The sequence below is a fragment of the Phocoena sinus genome, chromosome 2, assembly GCF_008692025.1.
Source record: "Phocoena sinus isolate mPhoSin1 chromosome 2, mPhoSin1.pri, whole genome shotgun sequence".
Taxonomy (NCBI): Eukaryota; Metazoa; Chordata; class Mammalia; order Artiodactyla; family Phocoenidae; genus Phocoena; species Phocoena sinus.
Window position 1 is genome coordinate 140,480,887 of NC_045764.1, and position 14,907 is coordinate 140,495,793.

Sequence of the window (14,907 nt, forward strand, 5' to 3'; positions counted from 1 at the left end):
ATTAATATTACCACAGGTGTTCTGAAATTCTCCTTTTCTTTGCATGTTTTGCGATATAAAATTCATTTAATGATGTAAAAGATTAAAAATCATCAAAGGAGAAAAGTGTTTAAAGAAATTTTGTTGTGCAGAGGACATGCAGTTAAAACTAGCAGACAAGCAGAGTTCTCAGAGATGGTGTCATCCAAATTAATTTTAACTTCATCATCACATGAGTAAAGAGAACCCTTTCAGTCTTTGATTTTTAAATAATCCTGATTTCATTTTTTGGGGGTAGTTTTTACTTTATGAGTCCTAGTTTCTAGTAATAATGTAGCATGTGATGTAGATAAAAGTGGAAGATAGGACTAGCAGCACTGACTTTCCCACAGGATCTTTGTGAGCAGAACCCCAAATCCTTTACAGATTCACAATAACAATGACAACATTTTAGGGCTGTCTTCCAACCCTATCACTTCCTTCTTCTAAGGGGAAGTCGAGCTTGGGGTGGAGGAGGTGCACTGGTGTTACTGGACCGGTTCACTCAAGCTGTCGCCTGCTTTTTTGGAATCACAGACCTTGATGGGACGTTGCACAATGGGACTGGTGAAGTGAAAGTCCTTTGATTGATTTAGACTAACAGAATAGAAAAAAGCATTGGGTGAGTTAAGAAATACTCATTAATAGTGCCCGGAATGTGGAGGGAAAAAAAACCTCACTTTTTTTTTTTTTTTAATTGAAGTATAGTTGATTTACAGTGTCGTGTTAGTTTCAGGTGTACAGCACAGTGATTCAGATATATATTCTTTTTCCTTATAGGTTATTATAAAATGTTGAATATAGTTCCCTGTAAGTCCTTGTTGGTTATCTATTTTATATATAGTAGTGTGTAGATGTTAATCCCAACCTCCTAATTTATCCCTCCCCCCCTTCCCCTTTGGTCACCGTAAGTTTGTTTTCTGTGTCTGAACTTCACATCTTAAAAAATAACAAATAAAACTTTCAAAATGTAAATATTTACAGTACATTTTTTTCTGTTTTTTGGCATGAATCTTTAGGCCGGTGTATTTGAGGGACTAGGGCTACAGTGTGTCACCATGGTGATTCTTGGCTGCTGAGGTGGAGGAGCTGGCTGATGCCCTCTCCAGGGTCCCGAAGCCCCCAGATCATGCCAGAAACTTCAGGATGGAAGAGGATCTCTGGCCAAAGTGCCTGTTGCAAGGGGTGTATCTTAGAAGATCCCTCTGTTTAACTTTGTTGTGCTCTAGGGAGGTCTGTGGACTGGGGTCGTCCCAGTGATTCTGGTTTAAACCGTGATGGACCCGAGGGTCCTACCTTTTTCCTGAGCTGATCACAGGAATTTGCTATAGATTGACCTTAGAAAGCGAAAGTGTCTCTGTTTTTGAGTACTCTTTCTTCCTTCTCTCCAGTGGGACTTCATAAGGTGATTCACACATAGGGGCCTCTACCTCCAAATTCTCCCAGTGTGGATACCTCTTGGGTAGACCCTGAGCTCCTAAGGACTTGAAATAGATCAAGGCCTGACCGCATTCAAATCTCTGGGGTGGTTCCAGCAGCCCCCCCACCCCCACCCCCGCATTAAAACAATTTTATTTATTTATTTTTGGCTGCATTGGGTCGTAGGTGCGGCACGCGGGATCTTTTGTTGCAGTGTTTGGGCTTCTCTCTAGTTGTTCCTTTTGACTGCTTTGGTAATCATCTTATGTTCAGAGAAACTAAGATAATACAGAGACTTGTTCAAGGCCTCCCAGTGAGTGAGTGAAAAGACAGAAGGAGTCAGAACCACTGCCCTTGGATGCCCAGTTTGTTACTTAGTCCAACAAACCTGTTTTTGAGGATTAACATCCACTCAGAGCCAGAAATAGACCAATTGAGACCAAAGTCAATTTTGACCATTGGTCTCTAAGGATAAAAGGATGAAGGATACATCAGTTTGTTGGACAGTTGATTCTCCCTTAGGATAAGAGAAAAACAAAACCAAAATTGTCAGTCATTGAAAATGGCACAGTAAATTATGTTTGGGTTTGGAAAACTTCCAGTCCTATAAATACATTATGGGAAGCCCTCAGGGAGAGAAAAAAGACACTTTATGGCTGTTTTCATATATAAAAATAGCAGGCCCATGCAACTTGAAGAAAAAAGTGGGAAGTACATAACTTAGAATGTTAGTCAAAATAGGAACTATGATTCATGACCAAAACTTCACTTTTTAAGTTTATTACCACTCATTGCCAAGGACTGGTAAGTTTAGAAACAATAGGTCAAAAGTTTGGCAGGAAGGTTTTGGGGAACGATTTGTACAAACAGGAGGTTTCTGAGAGTTTCCATTTTTCCTGCTGCATGGCAGTTGACTTGGTTACCTACATTCATATTTTGCCTTAATAGAGGTTAAGGAAACCATGGAAATAGAAAGAAGAACCATCTCCGTGTTTTAATATTGCGATTGAAATAGAATTGCAGAATGCTTTGGAAGACCTACACTGGTGTAAAGTGTCACGGCTCTCATTTTCTAGCTGATCATGGTGTTTTTAAAAGCCACTAAGTGTTTGGGATCAAAGAGGCACATTTTATATTTCAGAATGAATGTGTCTGTGTTTTTCTGTGTATGTATTCATTTGCTTTATTATTCTCAGTTTACCTCTTTTTTCCTGTGTTTCCTTGACCATGCCACTTGTGGCTGTCTGTCTCAAGGTGTGGCTTTCCGCATTTTACAGGCTGGACCATTTGAATTGGTACCACATAGGTGGTGAGTGGGTGGGTGAACGTGAAATGGCACATGTGGGAGCTTGAATGTGACTCTGTGCCCCGCCGGGCCGGCATGTCTAGATCTTGTTGGTCTGAGCCTGATACATCCACATCACCGGATTGGACCTAAAACCCCAGTAACAGGCCTGCTGTGGGGACAGTATACACCCTTACCTTGGGGTGGAGGGCGGTGAGGTTGTGGGGATTGGTTGGTTGTCTAGACAAGTTGGTTAATATATAGCTTATATTTGGGGCCACACAGGAGTCAAGATAATGATTTGCTGACATCCATTCTTCCTAGATTTCAGGCATTTCATTTTCTGCTGCTGAAGCTTTTTTTTTTAAAAGCAGCAATCAAATTTTAGGCATAACCCTAAATATCTGACCCAATCCATTAAATAATGCGGTTTGCTTCATGCTCTCAGTACATGTTGTTGGTTCTTTTAACCATATGAAAGAACCCAGATCCTTGAGGAATCTTCTTCTTTTACATTAGGGACAGAAGGAATTCATGGATGTGAAGATGATAATATGCAGATTGTAACTGAACCCTTGCATTTTGGGATAATAAACCTAAGGGGGAAAAAAAGCACGCCTTTTCTCTATAGCTAAGGGTCACAGGGCATGGAGGATTCTGTTACATCCAGGAAGAAAGGAAGTCCCTTCAGGCTGGAGTGTTTGAGAGCCTTCCAAGAAAACTTTGGGTCTTTGCTTATATAGGAATAATAAAATTGGGAAAAGAATGATCTTACTGTCTATCAAGGGAAGGAATGTACATAGGAGAAGTCTGTTCTGTACCTGAAGGATGCTAAGGAATTTAAAGAGCCATATTGCCTCATGAACTAAGAAGACGATAATGGGAAAAACTGCGGTGAGGTTAATTTGTCTCAATAAAAGATACTGAGAAGCCTCCCTTCAGGCAAGTTTTATCAGAAGGTTAATTTTAAAATCGTTTTCTTGTTGCAAATATGTCTTCCCCACCAGGCAGAGAAAGGAGACCCAACATGTCTAAAAATGAACTCCTCTAGTTGAGAGGCCACCTGCTGGAGTCAGCCCTAGGGAATGCTGACTGTGGGCAGAGGAAGGAGACAGGCAGACCCCAGAGATCCAGGCCACAAATCTGCGGGGAGATCTGGCAGAGCCCACAAAGGGTCTTCATCCCCTGAATTCTGACAGTTGCCATAAATAGTCTGTTGTCTTTCATTTCTTCCAAGAAAGCCTCCCCAGGGGGTTAGTGTATCCTAGAAAGGAAGCTGGGAGGGTGGAGAAGCCAATTTGACATAGGCTGTTAATTGTGTGCAGAGAGACAAGAGAGAGTGATAATATGTAACTCCCCAGAGAAATCTAGGGGCTTCCAAAGTTCATCTAACAAGGACTGAGACAAAGGAGGAGATTTAAATGTGTTCAGATAAATAGGCAAGAGTAGACAAAAATACTTGTGTTTTCCCTTCAGTACGCCACAGATAACATATTTTACAAATACCACAAGATTAAGTTCTTCAGTTAGTCTGGAAAAGCACTGCAGCAGAATTCAACAAACTGGTAAAGGTTATCGTGGGGATTCTTAGGTTTGTAGTACCAACCAGTGATAAACATCGTAGGGGCACTGGGAAGACGTAGGTTTACTATTATTGTTCTTATTAACCACAAATCACATTCTTAAGGGAATATTTTCTTTTCTGCTTATTTCTTATTTTATAGATAATAACCTAAATTTTAGGTATTTTATTTCAGTTGGTGGAAATGTTTTGGCAGAAGTTGATTTTAAGTGGTTTTTCAAGAAATGGCACGAGTTACATATTTTTCATTTAGAAGATGAGGTAGCAACAATGCTTAAATGTTTTGAATGAGAATTCCGTAAGTTACATCACTAACAACAATTTTCATTTTTGCACTTTACCTTTTCAGTCTTTGCCCACATGAATATGTATTTATATATTGACATTCCTATCGAACATAAACATATTCTGTTTATCTTACTTAGTATTTTCTTGTTTAGTATTTTCCATAGACTTTTTTTTTTTTCATAGACTTTTAAATGATTGTTTTTTTTTTTTTTTTTTTTTTTTTGTGGTATGCGGGCCTCTCATTGCTGTGGCCTCTCCTGTTGCAGAGCACAGGCTCTGGACGCTCAGGCTCAGCGGCCACGGCTCACAGGCCCAGCCGCTCAGCGGCATGTGGGATCCTCCCGGACTGGGGCACGAACCCGTGTCCCCTGCATCACCAGGTGGACTCTCAACCACTGCGCCACCAGGGAAGCCCCGATTGGTTTTGTTTTGATTAAAAACTTTTTTTTTTTTTCAGGTTGATGTATCAGATTTTGCAAAGCATTCCAATGTTAATTGAGAATGTATATGTCTACTTATCTATATATGTCTAATTAATTGCTTCTTGGGATAAATTCCCAGGAGTGGGACTATTGAGCATTTTTATGTTTCAAGCTACATACCACCATATTAATTTCCCAAATGGTTACTGTGTATATAGTGTAGCATATATCTTCTTTGTCTACCAGGGAAGGTGAACATTTTTACATATGTTGTTTAGTATTTTCCTCTTAGGTGAATTATCTGTTCATATGTGTCAGAACTTGGTTTGTTTTTTAGAGGAAACCTTTTACATCTTCTAATTACCTATGAAGCTGTTCACATGGTTGTTTCTTGTCTTCAGTTACTTTGTGGGATGTTGCTATAGACGAATAATTTGATTCTTTGCGTCGGAGGTATAACACAGATTAATTTCCTTAAAGAAATGCAAAAAGTCAGAATTAATTACTCTCTCAAAGTCTGAATTAATCTACCACATCAGGGAGCCTGTTGTTGCATTTTGTGTACATGTCCAGTGGTTAAGATACTACGTATTCACACCACTCGAGGAAACAAGCTTCTCAAGCCTTAGTGCTGTGGGCTTGCAGAAGCCATTAGAACAAAAGCACAATTGCTGATGTTCATCACTGGAAGCTGTAATGTACTTCTGAGTGGCTAGCCAGACAAACTACTGTCGAACTGTGGAAACTGTTAGCCATATATGAATTTCATTGCTTTTTAAAGTAGTATCTGAGAGGAAGAGTTTAAAATCCAAGCATTTCACTGAAGGGAGATAATAAAGCCTACAGTCCTGCTGCAGTTTATAGTTTCTTGATCATGTTTATATTAATTATTTAATTAGAGCCTTCTAGCAAACTCTGTGAGGTAGGCAGGGCCCTGGGCCCCTATGTTACAGCAGAGGAATTGGAAGCTCAGAGAGCCTCAGGTGACTGCCTGTGGTCATGGCAAGGGTATGCGGCAGAGCCAGCGTGAGAAGAGGTAGTTCTTTTTGCATCCTGAAAAATGTCATCTTGAATAATGTACTCCTTAGGATGAATTTCGTGAGGAGCTAGATAAAGTGCCATACATGGTTGTAATTAGAGCCAAGTACAGTAATTGATAATGATGATTTTAAGTCACCAAAGAAAACTTAAATCATACTCCAGATATTATATTTAGTGGGTCAAGGAATTTCCATCACTCTTGATTAAAAACAAATGTTGATGTTATTAAAAGTGAATTATATAATTACTTGAAAAGTTTTCTTCTCCTGACTGTCATAATTTGGGATTATATGAAACAGGGGTTGCGAATGTGGACTCAAGAGTGAGACAGATATGGCTCTGAGACTCAGTTCATTGGCTGAGCCACTTGGATAAGGCACTTCACTCCCCCAATATTGGTAATATTTCTAGTGTCCCTGTCAGAGATGTTTTACGGTGCTTAAATGAAATATGTATAAATACTTAGTGTATTATGTAAAATGCTTAATGCATAGTAAGCACTCTATTTTATCATGAACTAGGTGTCATTTATTGGTTAAATATGCTTCAGTTCTCTTTTATTCTTTTATATTTTAAAATTTAAGATCAAGCATGTGCTTCTTCACTCTACTATTACAACAGAAAGCTTAGAAAGAAGAAACAGTTGTTATTTTTTAACACAATTCCCATTCATTATAATTTCTTTTATATAGCCTTCTATTTTTTTTTTTAAACTGAATCGAATGCAGTGAGTAAATGTGGTTTTGGACAGGCACACTTTGTACTGACTATGGGCAGATATTCCTTGTGATCTTGTCCTTTCAACCATATTTAGCCTTATGAGTCAAGCCTCAGGAATTATCTGCATTCCATGAGTTTCATTTGTATGTGAATCTTTGTGAGCAGTTTTTGGCCTTTGATATTTGGAATGAGTCTTGCTTTTTGCGGAGATTTTATTATATTTTATAATAATAATCTATGTATAACCAAATTCAGTTTCAGTAAACACAGAAAAGGGCAGAATACATTTGAGCAGATATGATATAGGAGAGATTATAATCAGCTTTAAATTATTCAAGGGCTGGTTACTTAGCTTTTGTATGTATTTATATTCTTATTTGTTCCTTAAATCGATTGTGTTTGTTTTATTTTTCACTTGTACCTTCTGGGGACTGAGATGGGAAAGGCATGTTTTCATTGTTGGAACCTTTTAGCTTTAGGTGTGTCAGGCATTAGCTATAGTTTGCTGCCGTTCTAGGATATATATATAGCACTTATCAACATAGTTGAAATTTGCGCTAATATAATTTGTCTAGAGTGGGTCTTCTTGGATATAGATCTGTATCTTCTACTTTATCTGTTTTCTGCCATAACTGGACCCAACATACTTAGATTGCTCATTTTCAGAGACTTAGACTATTAACATTATAAACATCTTGACTACAACTGAAATTTTCTTTGAGTTTCATAAGCTTTTAGGACATTGCAAAGCCTCAGAGTCCTTTTATATTATTGTAAGTGCAAGCTTCATTGTACTCTAGATATAAAGAAGTGGCAGTTAATAAAGGTTGAACATGCAACAAAAAAAGAAAAAAGGAATTTATATTAGATGATAAATATCCCTTCCCTACAGAGGTATTGAATATTTTGAATTTGGGAAAAGTTGTCCTAGACCAGAGCCTGATGTTTTCTGTGATGAAATATAAATGTAGCACTGTTTTTGTTGCTTAAAATGCAGAAGCTAGTGAATTGTTTTGAAGCGAAAAAGTGTATTGTGGCATCAGGAAGAGAATTTTGTGAAGGGGCATTGGGTGGTGGTGGATGACCTAGTGGATGAGGGGTGGGTCCCCTGGTCCAGGGGATGAAAAACAGCCGTGAAACCTAGAGCCTGTCATACAGAGTGAAGTAAGTCAGAAGGAGAAAAACAAATACCACATGCTAACACATATATATGGAATCTAAAAAAAAAAAAGAAAAAAAGTGGTCAGAAGAACCTAGGGGCAGACGGGAATAAAGACGCAGACCTACTAGAGAATGGACTTGAGGATACGGGGAGGAGGAAGGGTAAGCTGGGACAAAGTGAGAGAGTGGCATGGACATATATACACTACCAAACGTAAAATAGGTAGCTAGTGGGAAGCAGCCACATAGCATAGGGAGATCAATCAGTGCTCTGTGACCACCTAGAGCAGTGGGATAGGGAGGGTGGGAGGGAGACGCAAGAGGGAGGAGATATGGGGATATATGTATATGTATAACTGATTCACTTTGTTGTAAAGCAGAAACTAACACACCATTGTAAAGCAATTATACTCCAATAAAGATGTTAAAAAAAACCAAACAAACAACAGCCATGAAGCTCAAAGTTTAGAGAAGGGCCATGGCCGGGTTGTTGGGGCCAGAAGAGAAGTGTGTGAGCATCTTCCCGCTCCTAGACCATATCAGACAGGACGGAATATTGAGGGTAAATTAAAAAGGAGAAAATAGGTCCTGTCATAGACCACAATGCAGGTAAAATTTCTAAGATTAGAGAACATGGGGGTACAGCAGCCTTGTGGGGAGAAGGGAGAAGTGACTCTTAGCACAGTTTCGGTAGGAGGTACCTGGTGAGTATGCTTAATGGTTCTATCCTTTCATCCCTGCATTGACTCCTTGCACATTTGTTTAGTGTCCTACTTTGCATCAGACTTGGTGTCTGGTGCTGTGGCTACAAAGAAGGAGGTGGTACTCTCCAGAAGCTCACGGATCGGATGGGGTCTCAGACACAGGGACCTGACAGTTGGAATATTTGTGCTGAGTTTGACGTATGGGGTGTATAGGGAGCACAAGGCAGACCTTCTCATTCCCCCGGAGCTTGGGTAGGAGAAGCACCATGTGCAAAGACAGAAAAGTGAGAGACAACATGGGACATTAAAGAGAGCTTGGATTCATTTGCCATGTTTGTAGCCTGGGTCAGGAGATGGGGATAGAGAAGGAGGAAGGTGCCAGATCTTGAAGAGCCTGGAATGCTGTGCAGTTGATGAGGAGCCTCTGAAGTGTTTTAAGCAGGGAAGTAAGATCACTAGACTGATGACCTTAAGAACTCAGCCCAGGTCTCCCAGCCTCTGGGAGGGCTGCCAGCCTTTCTGGGATCGCCCCAGCAGCAGCAAGCCACCTCTCCCGGTGTTACGCCCCTTCACAGGGGCGGGTGGGGATGCAGGGGCCCCACCTCTAGTGACTGATGAAGTGGAAGTGTGAGGACCATCTACACCAAGTCAGGACAGCTCTGAAGGGCCATTTCGCCTCCTGAGCCCACTGTGGGGTTGGGAGAGGCTGTTCAGGAGCCCGCTTTGCAGCTCATCTCATCCTCTGCCCAGCCCTGCTTCCTTCTCTGCTTTGGCCATCTCAGCCTTTGTGAATTCTGATCCCTGCGAGGTTGCCCTGTTCTATCTGGCGAAAGTTTCCCTCGAAGCGCTGAGGTCTGCGCGTTGTCTCCAGGTAGAAAGCACGGACAATCCTGGGGCTCACCTCGCTTGTTTCCCTCCGAGAAGGATGACCCTCCCACACTGCCTGTTGTACTCTTAAAATGCTTCCTGTTAAAAATAGTTTTTTTTCCTAGAAGAAGGTTGACTGTGGATACTGTAATTCCTTCATGGCCAGAAGTGAAGTCACCTGTTCTACTTTGACTATGTTGAGCTGTGAGTCGTGGAGGTAGCGCCGTTAGCTATGTGTTCAGTATGCAGTTGGCTGCGTGTTCATTCAAGATATTCAGCTTGCATTTACTGAACACTTAATTGAAGCTGAGGGAAGATGTTCCGAGAATAAGCTAGTTGAATGGATGCTGTTTTCTTAATTGTACTTGGCCACCCACCTCCCCTCCCTGCCATCAACATGGGATCTTGCTGCTTTCTAGTGACTGAGCCCTCCAACCCCATGTGTACTAGCACGGACAGATAATGATGCCATTTCACAGGGTGAAAGTAGCTTTAACACCCGCACTGCCTCTGTCTCGAAAAAGATTCCGAATGTACTGTTGGGTGGACTCATTACCTGCAAAGGTGTACATACAGGCAGACACACAAACTTATCACCTCTGTTTAATGTCCTTGGTTGAGGAAGGGGACTCTGACTAATGCAACATAAGAAATATGTGTGCTTGGGTCATTGAGAGCTGATGGTACTTTTTAAAAATTTTATTTTATTTTATTTTTTTAATTGCAGTAAAATTGCTTTACAATGTTGTGTTAGTTTCTGCTGTACAGTGAAGTGAATCAGCTATAAGTAAACCTATATCCCCTCCCTCTTTGACCTCCCCCTCTCCATCTAGGTTATCACAGAGCACCGAGCTGAGCTTCCAGTGCTTTATAAGCATGTTCCCACTAGCTATCTATTTTACACGTGGTAGTGTGTATATGTCAATCCTAATCTCCCAGTTCGTCCCACCCTTCCCTTCCCGCCCTGTGTCCATGTGGTACTTTTTTTTTTCTTTTTGGCTTTGTCATCTTCAGATGAGTAATGATTTTTTTTTTTATTTTTTAAATTTTTTTTATTTTTTTATTTTTTTGATTTTTTTGATAAGACTAACAGACTGTAATTCCTGTAAGGCAGGGTGGAATGCATGCTCTGTTGCCCAATTGTTTATTATATGACATTTTGTTCCTTTTTTTCTTTTCAAGTGATAGACTTTGATTTCGAGAGGTAGGTAGAATAGGAGTGAGTTTAAGAGTACATTGTGTGATTTTTAGGCACAAAGGCAATTATTAAGTGCAAAGTTTGTTTACTTACTGGATGTATTTGTGTCAATTTTATATTGTGTAGATATGTATCTAAATTGTTTGACAGACTATCTTATACTTATCAGGGTAGCAGTCTTATTAATGTTGTGTCTTTTAAATGGTGTGGATTATTCTCTAATTATTAAAGAATTTATAAAGTTAACCCTAATAACATGGAAATAATAATCATTTTGAGAAAAATTGAAAATAATTTTTCAATAATAAAGAGAATTTATTCTCTAGTTTCCATACTGTCAGAGAATGTCATGTAATGAGAGTGTGAACTTCAGTCATCAAGGTGATACTTTGAACATTTGCATTAGAAAATCAGATTTGTATCCATCACACCCACTCTGTGGGTCCATGGGGAAGGTGTTGATCTTGTGGCCACATTCGAGAACACAGCAGATTGTCCTCCCAGACGATCCAGAGGCTCAAACCCCAGCCCTGGCCTTGTCGGCATTGCCAGCCAGACTGAGGATTGATCACAACTCAAAATAGCTCAGTAATTGAACTGGAAGGTACGTAACTTCTAGAGCAGCAAGGAACTGATTTTTCTTCATTCTTGTTGTTTGAAATAATGCTTTAAAAGTGGTAAGATGGCTGGGTTTGGTACTTCTGTGGACTGTGAGTCCTGCTTTTTATAGCCTCATAAAATCACAGATTTATTTAGCTGGAAGGGCTCTTAGAGAATGTCTAGATCCACCCTTATGTTATGGATGGGGAAAATTATGGTTCAGATATGTTAAATGCATTCTCTGTGCTTGGGCCAGAATGAGAACCAGAACTCAGGTCTGTAAACCACTAGTCTAGGAATAATTCTGCGACGTGGCATTGCCTCCTCAAAGACCGTTCAGCTTCCCAGATTAGATTTAGTGTAGCTAGGGTATTCCAAGCCTGCATGGGAAGCATTGTCCTTTACTTGATAGCCATCCAGCGCTCATGTGTGTTGGTCCTTCTCTCACCATGGGCAGGGATCTTGAGGTCAGACTTGCTTCTGTTCTAGCTCAGGTAAGCCTGGGTCCTTTTTATTGCGGCCCATTCACCATTCCTGTCCTGGAAATTAGTCTCATAGCATAACTCACTTAATTATTTGATCTAATCTGCACAGAACAGAGCTGAAGCACAGTGGTAACAATGGCCAGGAATCCAATAAGGTGAGGGATTATGTATCCCTCTTGTCTTGGAGATCATTTTTCCGAGGATTGATTATCTTGCTAACCACCCAGCATAGTGCCTGAAGCATACAAGCTGTACATTAATATGTTCTGGGTAAACTACTGGATAATAATAAATGAATGAAGGCTAAACAATAAGAGAACATTTTTTTCCCCCGGTCTTGAGAAGTTTTAGGAGATTAATCCTTGCTGTTCTTTTCTGATTCAAATTTTTATGTACCATCAAAATACAATGTATCATATCCTGCTCACAGTGCAAAAAAAAAAAAAAAATACAATGTAGGTGGGACTTCCCTGATGGTGCAGTGGTTAAGAATCCACCTGCCAGTGCAGGGGACATGGGTTCGAGCCCTGGTCTGGGAAGAACCCACATACCGTGGAGCAACTAAGCCTGTGTGCCACAACTACTGAGCCTCCGCTCTAGAGCCTATGAGCCACAACTACTGAGCCTGCGTGCCACAACTACTGAAACGCTTGTTCCTAGAGCCCGTGCTCTGCAACGAGAAGCCACCGCAATGAGGAGCCTGCGCGCTGCAGAGAAGAGTAGCCCCCGCTCACTGCAACTAGAGAAAGCCGCGCGCAGCAATAAAGACCCAACACAGCCAAAAATAAATAAATAAGTTTATTTAAAAAATACAATGTAGGCATTAAAATGATGTTTATGGAGACTAATAACATGGAAATACTGATGCTTAATATTTAGCAGAATCAAGAAAAATTTTGTGGTATAATTACAACACTATAAAAACAAAATTAAAAAACCTATGTTAGAGATAAAAGTAGTCTAAAAATTCACCAAACTATTAGGAGTGATGATATTTGGGTGGTGGGGCTGTGGATAGATTTTTATCATTTTTTAGTTTTCTGTAACATTAAAAACATTACTTTAATACACACATTTATAGTACCAAAAAACCCTCGTAAAAGCAAATGAATTGTATATTCCATTTTGTAGAAAATAAATTTGAACTATAGTTTGACTTTTTATCCAGTATACATAATTTAGATTTCAAAGATTTCTTTCACCCCCTAAAAATACTTGAATCCATTTCTTCTTATTTTTTGTAATTATAACCACATTCTTTTTATTTTTTACTTGCTTAACTTTTACTTTATATTGGAGTATAGTTGATTTACAATGTTGTGTTAGTTCCAGGTGTACAGCAAAGTGATTCAGTTATACATATACGTATATCTATTCTTTTTCAGATTATTTTCCCATATAGGTTATTACAGAATACTGAGTAGATTTCCCTGTGCTGTACGTAAGTGCTTGTTGTTATCTATTTTATATATAGTAGTATGTATATGTTAATCCCAACCTCCTAATCTGTTACTCCTCGCCAACTTTCCCCTTTGGTAACTATAAATTTGTTTTCTAAATCTGTGAGTCTGTTTCTGTTTTGGAAATAAATTCATTTGTATCATTTTTTTTTTGACTCCACATATCAGTGATATCACTTGATGTTTGTCTGATTTACTTCATTTAGTATGATAATCTCTAGGTCCATCTGTATTGCTGCAAATGGCATTATTTCATTCTTTTTTTATGGCTGAGTAATATTACATTGTATCACATATTCTTTATCCATTCCTCTGTTGATGGACATTTAGGTTGCTTCCATGTCTTGGCTATTGTAAATAGTGCTGCAGTGAACATTGGGGTGCGTGTATCTTTTCGAATTATGGTTTTCTCCAGATATATGCCCAGTAGTGGGATTGCTGGGTCATATGGTAGCTCTATTTTTAGTTTCTTAAGGAACCTCCGTAGTACTGTTCTCCATAGTGGCTGTACCAATTTACAATCCCAACCAACAGTGCAAGAGGGTTCCCTTTTCTCCACACCCTCTCCAGCATTTATCGTTTGGAGACTTTTTGATGATGACCATTCTGACCGGTGTGAGATGATACCTAATTGTGATTTTGATTTGCATTTCTCTAATAATTAGCGATGTTGAGCATCTTTTCATGTGTTTTTTGGCCGTCTGTATGTCTTCTTTGGAGAAATGTCTATTTAGGTCTTCTGCCCATTTTTCTATTGGGTTTTTTTTGTTGTTGTTGTTGAGTTGTATGAGTTGTTTGTATATTTTGGAGATTAATCCCTTGTTGATTGCATTATTTGTAAATATTTTCTTCCATTTAATCCATTTCTTAACCCTTGGCTCTGTTGTGGTGGTGGATTGGAGGAACAAACTTATTTTTGCACTTATTAATGATATGTAATTTGACTAGATTCACTTATCCTGGCAAGCTTCCTCATCCACCAGTCTACATTTGCCAGGTCCTACCTGCTTTACCAGGAAAATCTTGAGGGTGGGAAGGTAAAAACTGCTCCTTTTCCATTAAGCCTGTTAGGACAAGCCTTGCTTTTTTAGATTCTCCTAGGCAATTAGTGACTGCTGTCATTTATGCATCCGGAGCACACTGTTCCTCTCTCTGGAAAACCTTTCCCACTTACTCATCTTTACGTCCTTAGTAACTGATACAGTGCCTGGCAAGTAGTAAGCACCCAGTGGATATTTGTTCAATGGATGAATTAATATGGTCTCATGTAGAATGCTCAACTCTACATGAATTTAGTTCATGTTTGTATAATATTTAACTTAATTAAGCTTGAGTAGTAGAATAAAATTTGGTCAGAAAACTTCTAAGTTAAGCAAGAAACTTAGCAATCATATATGTGTGATTGAGGGCTGTAGTGGGACTTGGTCATTATAAGACAAAATGGACCCTTATCTGAAAAAGGTTAATTTTGTTAATTTCCTCTGTAAGAACACAGTTCAAGAGAAAGAATGGGTACCTGGCCAAGCAGCAGCTGGTGCATCTGTTGATGAAGACGTGTGTAATTTGGGTTGGTTGTAGTAGCGCAGGCCAAATGGGAAAAGCAAATCACTCTTCCTTTTCCCATTTTTAATAGCAGATTAATTTCTGAGTGTGAAAA

The 14,907-nt window shown here is 39.5% G+C and overlaps 1 protein-coding gene across 1 annotated transcript in view; it reads left to right on the forward strand.

Moving 5' to 3' along the window:
* Window positions 1-491: 491 nt before the first annotated feature.
* The window catches only part of SYNE2 (spectrin repeat containing nuclear envelope protein 2), a 317,234-nt gene continuing 302,818 nt past the window's right edge, over window positions 492-14,907 (forward strand). The window contains 1 exon segment of the mRNA XM_032621163.1: window positions 492-640. The gene's annotated coding sequence lies outside the window, so the exon portion shown is untranslated.